Source organism: Nicotiana attenuata, chromosome 3 (genome assembly GCF_001879085.1).
Source record: "Nicotiana attenuata strain UT chromosome 3, NIATTr2, whole genome shotgun sequence".
In the NCBI taxonomy this organism is placed as follows: Eukaryota; Viridiplantae; Streptophyta; class Magnoliopsida; order Solanales; family Solanaceae; genus Nicotiana; species Nicotiana attenuata.
In genome coordinates this window covers 10378159-10384397 of record NC_031991.1, presented here as the reverse complement: position 1 = coordinate 10384397, position 6239 = coordinate 10378159, and positions in this window count along the sequence as shown.

Sequence of the window (6239 nt, the reverse complement as noted above, 5' to 3'; positions counted from 1 at the left end):
TGGAAAAAACTTGCCATCTTTACTTTGCGGTAAGCTCGTGCATAATTCTCTCATACCTTCCTCCTCTTATTGAATCTTTCCTGCGCAGGACTGTGATAGGCTCAAGTCTGAGTTGCTTCGTCAAAAGGCCAAGTTCCAGAGGGTTCGGGACGAGTGAGAATCCCTTAGGCTTCTTTGCAAGGAGAAAGAAGTTGAGCTGCAGCATTGGCGATATGAGGCGTATCGGAGCTCGAACTATGAGAGCTATTTGATGGAGCAGGTAATTTCCCGCAGTGCGTTCTTTGCTTCTTTTTAATTTTTAAGGCTAACTTCTTCTTGTCGTGTTAGCTGCAGAAAAAGACAGAGGCCTTGGAGTACCTCAAGGGTGAGGTGAACCGTGTCAGGGCAGCTTCCGAGGAACTAAGGGGCCAAGTGCGGGAGGTGAGTGCTTCAACCAAGATTCCTACCTTTAAGGCCCAGCTCAACTTATCCCAGAGTAACGCCAAGGTTCAAGCGGATATGATCGAGAGATTGGAGTCTGACCTCTCGAAGGTCAGGGCTGAGATAGTTGACGCCCGGGCGGAAGCGGCGCTGAGCCGAATCAGGGCGGACCGTGAGATGGCGATTTGCATAAAAGAGGCTGCTGATGCCCAATCCGAGTTAAGGCAAGCCCTTGATCGTGAGAAAAGGATCGAGGAATATGTTCGCTGCCGATCCCGGAGAGTAGTGTTCGAGGAAGTTGGAGCGAGAGGCTTTATCCTCTCGGAGGAATTGGCTCAAGCAAGGGCGGACAAGCGCGATACTCGGTCACTCCTCGCGGGCGTTGCAGAGGGCGATCTTGACGGGTTGTATCCCCTTGGCAAAAAATATAGCTCCTACTATTTTGTAGCTTGGTATCCGGCGCGCGTAGAGCGTGCCTGTAGGTGGAGAATGTTTTTGTCGTATGTAATGTAAGGAGAATTTCAAAGCGTTATTCTTTTTGTACCTTTTTTCTATCGTTGCTTTTGATCGTGTAGACCGATTTATGGGATCGGTCCCTGAGCCGTGCTATGGCTCGAACTCTGATTGGCCTTCAGGGTTTTTCCCGCCTGCATGGGCGGAGGGTGATGACCCTATGTGCTCCTGGACCGAAGCGTTTTTGCGGGCGCGTGGCCTGGGGATTTGTCTCGACTGTTGATAGCGTCGTCGGGGCCGTGCTTTTAGGCGTATGGTGATTGAATTATCCTTGGGTTCAGTCTCTAAGTCGGGATCCTGACTCGGGCTTATTTTACCCTCGAGCCCGTTTGGGCTGGTGATAATGACTTTCATTCTCTGCCCTGGGGAATTTGGCGATTTTCCGGGTTCAGTCTCTGAGTCGCGTTGCGATTCGAGGTGTAATCGACCCTTAAATCTCATCTGAGTTCTTGGCCAGCGATGGTGGCCTTTCTGCTACTTGGTCGCTGAGACCTTTTAGTATGAGGCCCGGAGGCATACTTGGCCGGTGATAATGGCACTTATACTGTTTGGTCGTAGAGACCTTTCGATATGGGTCCCGGAGGCTTTGCTTATCCGGCGACAATGGCACTTACGCTGTTCGATCGCAGGGACCTTTTGGTATGAGGCTTGGAGGCTTTTTGTAGGCTTTGTTTCCTCTCGTTAAGGTCTTATTGATTATTTTTCCTGACCCGTCGTTGGTTCTAAAAGAACCTCGATTTCAAGTCGTAGTCGGCGATGTATTGAGCACCTCGGAAGGTTCATAGCCCATAGGTCGAGTAGATCAACATTTTTGCTCTTTTGGAGCCGACGTGGTCGGGACTCATTTTTTTGCCTGTTGAGGGAAGCCTGTGTTTAACCGGTTCTTTCCGAAGTAGATCCGGAGGATTTTTTAGCAACAGTCGGGCGTCCCCGAGTCGCATTTTTTGGGCTGTAGCAGCCATTTTGACCGGAGTCGTGTCCATTTGGCCAAGGCCATTTTTGATCCCGAGGAGTAGTTTTAGGCATCTACACCGAGGGTATGCCCTTTAGGGATTCTTACAAATGCGACGTATAGCCTAAACTGCGGGATTTTTCATGCATGTTGAGGTCTTACAGTTCGCCATGCCTGTTGAGGTCTTACAGTTTATGGAGAATAGATCTGGTTTTGCCGAGGCTGCCCGTTAAGGTCTTACAATTTCAGATTTTCCAGTGCGTGGCGATTGGCGACAGTCTCCGAGTTATCGTTTTCGCTTGAAGATAGCTTCTCCTGAGCTTGGAGCTATTTTCCGGAGGCTTGGTGAGCCCGGAGTTCCGACCCTAGGGTCGCGCAAGTTGTCGAATTGCTCATGGTGAGTCTCTGAATATATAGGACCATTCTAGGCCTGAATACCGCCTTTGGTAGTCTTGGGGCCATATCGCGAGGGCTTTGTGAGCCCGAAACCCCGACCCTAGGGTTGTGAGGGTGCCAAATTGATTAAGTCTCCGAGCGTTTAGGGACGCATTTGATGTAGAGGTCTTTTGCTGAGGATAAGCTGAAATATTTTTCTTCGAGGCGTCGAATGCTTGGAAAATATTCTTTATTGCTTGGCAAAAATATAAGTTGTAAATACATATTGTTCTGTTGCCGTGAGTCTAGTCTACATGGGTGTGACTCTCCTGATTATTCGATGTGCTTGTTTGATTCCATATTGGAAAATAGAGAGAGAGATCATGGACTTGTTGGGTCCCTTCCCTAGGGACGTGCAGCTCTGCCAATAATCTTGTTGGCGGAACCCTCTTCCTGATAGAAACCCGATCAAGGAAAGAATGCCCGGCGGCCCCGTGGCGGCCGCGGATCCTTGAGCGGGATCTAGAACTAGTGAATGCCTTGGCTGGCTGGCTGCGTACAGATTAGCAACAAGAAAGGAAAAAGGAAATGATAAAAGGATGCTACGTTCCTGGGAGTATGCCCCTCGGCAGTTGTATTCCTCGTCCGGCCAGGCCGGGCCGAGGACGCGAGTGTCCTTACCCTTTGACCTTATTTGAGGGTAACGCCGGTCATGAGCATAAGGCGAGGAATCTCCTTCTCTCGCTTGTAGCCAGATGATTTGGCTCCGCGTCTGTCACGGAGTTTCACACCCTTGGAGGAGTAGGGCCGGAATTGCGTCCCAGGCGATGTATTCGCCGTTGTCTGTACAAAGCGTCTGCATCCTGCGTCACCCGATGTATTAGCCCGAGCTCGGGCGGGCTGCGCAGGGGGAGCGATTTGGTTGTTCTGGCAATCGCTATTGGGGACATATTAGCGGTCCGGCATGAGGGCGACGTTGGTCTGGATTATCCTATTGGCTTTGGCCCGACATCGTCGGTATAACTTTGGCTGATACACCTGTAATCATTAATGTATGTTTTATTTGAAAATGAGTTCGGACGAAAGAAGGAATTACCAATATGTTAATGTGATGCCGAGGTGGAGTCTCGACGTCCTTTTCCTCGAGGGAGACGGTGTCCTTGGGGAGTATTCCCTGGGACCATCCCTTTCTGGCGACGGGCACTTGCATTCTATGTTCTACGAATCTTAGCGGGGTACCGCCATCCTTTAACGGTTGTGACGTTATGCCGCAGCTTGCCGGCTCTGCTTTGTTCGATTTCCCCTTGTCTGTAGAACTGGATCCGGGTTCGCTTGCTTGGCGATGCTTTGTGGTCACCTCCGTTGGATGGCGTAGTTGCTGCTCTCTTGGGTCTATAACTCCGAGCATTTCGTGATTTCCGTGGTGGGTCACGATTTCCTTGGAGGGGTTTTGGTCGAATAGATCTGAGCCACCCGGAGTTCCCGGCTTCACTTATGGTGACCACTATGCTTGGAGCTGCAACGTTGAAGTCGAGCTCTATCAGGCGGGGTTTCCTTGCCGGTTGCGTTTTGTTGAATCTGGTACCATTGGGGTTCCTCGAAGGTGTCGTCTTCGGGCTACAGCCTTGTTGTTGCGAGATGCGATGTACCTTGGATCGTTTCTTCCGTTCGCGTCATGTGGATGATGACTCCGTTCGTTCAGCGTCGGCTTCTCTGTTGGGGATCTGCCTGGATATGCCCATCTAGTGAGGGTTTCTCGACGGTTGTCCGCGGTTCTGACTTGGGTCTGGTGTTGGTTGCTGGTATATGACCAAGCCTCTACCGCACATTCGACTAAACTTTGCTCGAATTGCTCTGGAGATGCCGGGTATGCTCTGTTAGGGTTTTGGGCGAAGGCTCGTGCCACCCTACTATTCGGGACCGGGAGTGGTCTCGTCTATCTTATTGGATAGCGGGGCGCGGCTTCCTGTGATATTTTATTTCTTCTTCTTCTTCTCTCGGCCTTCGGTGCATTGAGCCTTTTTGGCATTATTTTGATGGCGTTGGCGTGTGCTTCCACGGATCGCGATAGTACGGTGAGTGGGTCCCCGAGATCATATGTCGAATAATGATGTCGCATCGTGGTTTCTTCCGGGGGAATTATTTCAAATCTCCTCATTGGGATGGGCCCGAGTTCTCCATTTTGGAGGTCGTCGTTCCCGAACGAGAGTGCGTGAGTGGTGATGTACCTGTGAGGACTTGGGGTCCTGTTACTCCTAGGGAATTTCATTGTTTTTGACTTCCACGAAATGACTACCGGGGTCGTATCTCCGGGAGACGGTTGCCGTAGGAGTCTCCACGAGCGTGAGTCGATCTTTATAATAATGTCTTCCAGCATCCTCATTGTTACAGGATAAGTTGTTGGTTCGTCGTCGCCCGATACCTCAGGCACTGGCTCGGAGTGAGGAGATATTTCGAATGTTGCCGCGCCGAGAGTCTCCGGGCGGCTCTATAGCTGAGAGATGGCCAAATGCTATTCGTGCAACATTTCAAAAATAATACAAAGATTAACTTCCCATTCTACCGGGGCTGGGATTTTTTGGGTTTCCTGTTGGTTAGCGTGTTCCGTGCCGCCATTGGAGTGCAAGACTTCATTACCCCGCTGTGCAGCGTACGAATCCGTATCCGCTCGAACCGATCTAGATGCGTTATCGGGGTCTTGCGCTGTCGCGCCAGCCGTTAGGACGGCCACATTGTTTTCCTTGCGATTTATGGGGTTATCGTCCTCGATTTCCCTTATCGAGCTGACCATTAACCTGAAATCGAAAGGTCTTGGGAAAGAAAAAGTGTGAGAGATATCGTGTGTTTAAGTGACGAAACTAGCAAGAAAATAATCACTATTATTTTTAGCCCAACGGTGGGCGCCAAACTATTTACTGTGAAAATGGTAACAACAATTAAATTTATAAATGGGATTCTAAAAATACGTGATCTATTCCCGAGCTAGTTCGTAAGGGTGATTAATGATAAACATGGAGTAAAACAGTAAAGATCAAGCTAGCCAGAATAATAATCGAACCAGTAAGGGGACGTTTCCGGGCTTAGTACAAGCCAGTAGATACTTCAGGGCCAGGCCTCGAGCCTAACTCGGACCTACCGAAGGTAGTCTTATCGAGGGTAGTCGGGAAGGGGATAACAGATAAGTATATGTATACAAGGATTTATACCGTCAATCTTGAGCTAAATGATGAAGAACAATAAAATGCTAGAACGACCTCGGGGTCGAAGAACACAGATAACTTAGAAGAAAGAAATAGAGAGAGATATTATTGCTTATTGGAGAAGTGGAGCAACATCAGTCCCTTACAAGGTGGGGTGAATCCCCTTTTTATAGGAGAGGGGACTCAGTAAAATATGTATATATCATTTACAAGAGTAGAAAGATGGGACGGCCTATCGCACGTCATCTCGGTAGGTTACAGATAGACCGGCCCTGTCAGGTGTAGCCATGTGCTTCGGAGACATCTTCTCTCACCCTGACCTCGGGCCCTGCTTCCTTTGATTCGGACCTCGATGAGCCCTGAGGCCGAGAACTCGATCGTGGCCTTCCATCCTCGGGGTCTCGAGGAAGGCTTCCAAAATTGTCTTGATAGCGAAAATGAAGTCTTCTAATTTTTACCGCGTACAGATAGCCTTAACATACCTGATCCGATTCTCTTGATAATCCATTTAACACCCCTTGATTGCGACAACACGTAACGACGGATAGAAGTAGGATAAAATTCATATGTTGTTCTTGAGAAAGATTTCACCGTACTCCTTTAGAATCGAAAAATTCCGGTGCTATTACGCAATATAATCTCGTATGAATTTTGTTGTAGAAATTCCATTACTTAGCAATCTTAGCATCACACCTTAATGAAGTAAAGAGATCCCTTAAAAATGAGAGCTCCATCCGTTACTTTGTATCAAGATATAAGCAAAATTCCAATTCGGATTG